Genomic DNA, 1288 nt, shown 5'->3' on the forward strand with positions numbered 1-1288 from the left:
GCAGATGTTAGGGTAGAGGGGCTGGGTATATGTGGGGGTGCCAGTCAGGGCTGGGGTCATGGGTGGGGTGAAAGAGTCAACAGAGGGCTGGGTGGTACAGGGCTCAGGGCAGGCGCCTGGGGGTGTGTGAAGGTGCAGGGCTCAGGGAAGAGGGCTGGGGTGTGTGTGGGGGGGTCAGGGCTCAGGGCAGAGGGCTGAGTGACTGCCCCCCCCAGAACCCCTACCCCCCCACTCCTTGTCCCGAATACCCCCTCCTGGGACCCCTGCCCCTTATCCCTTGACTGTCCCCCTAGGACCCTACACCCTACCTGTCCCCTGACTTCCCCAACCCTTATCCACACCCCCGCACCAAAATAGACCCCCTGGACTCCCATGCCTATCTAACCACTCCCCGCCCCCTGACAGGACCCCAGAACTCTGGACCCATACAACCCCTTCTCCTGCTCCCTGCCTGCCCCAACCCCTCTCCATATCCCTGCCTCCTGACAGCCCCCCCAGAACTCCTGACTCATCCAACCCCCCCAGAGCTCCTTGTCTCCTCCCCACTCATCTGGAGCTCTGCCACCTCCAGCCCCGTGCGCGTAGCCCTGCCCTGCCCCTCAGAGTGCTGCGCGCATGGCGACAGGGTTCCAGATGAGCAGGGAGCGTCTTTCCCTCCCCACGGAGCCAAACACTGCCCCACGGGAGTGCCTAGCCCCAGCCCCCGGAGCACTGTGTGCACAGCGGCAGGGCTCTAGGGGGAGGGGGGCGGAGGCTTGCGGCGTTCGGGCCAACACTCTGGCCTGGGACCGCGGACCCCGCAGCTTGCCACATCGGCAGGATTTTTAATGGCACGCGGAGTCCCAGCAGGCAGTCGCATGCCATTAAAAATTGGCTTGTGTGCCATCTTTGGCATGCGTGCCATAGGTTACCAACCCCTGGACTACACTGATCATCCAGTCTGATTCTGTAGCAGGTGAGCTTTGGGGGCAGCCTACACCTGCAGCGCCATCCTGCCTTCAGTGTCACTAGGGCACTAGTTCTGGTGCTGAAACATTCACCAGCCCTTCACAGCAGCAAAGTGCCTTACAAATGTGATCTGACTCACACCCCCAGGAGGCAGATTAGTTTTACAGAAAGGGAAACTGAGGCAATGAGCAGTGAAGGCTGCACCTTACCTCACTGCCAGAGCCGGGATTGGAATCTGGAAGTCATCCCTGGGGTCTAATCACTAGTTTATGCTGAATAGCTCCCTGTTGTTAAATTAGGACCTGTATTTAATCATCCTTAGGCCTTGTTTGTTATTTAT

The sequence above is a fragment of the Chelonoidis abingdonii genome, chromosome 16 (assembly GCF_003597395.2).
Source record: "Chelonoidis abingdonii isolate Lonesome George chromosome 16, CheloAbing_2.0, whole genome shotgun sequence".
Taxonomy (NCBI): Eukaryota; Metazoa; Chordata; order Testudines; family Testudinidae; genus Chelonoidis; species Chelonoidis abingdonii.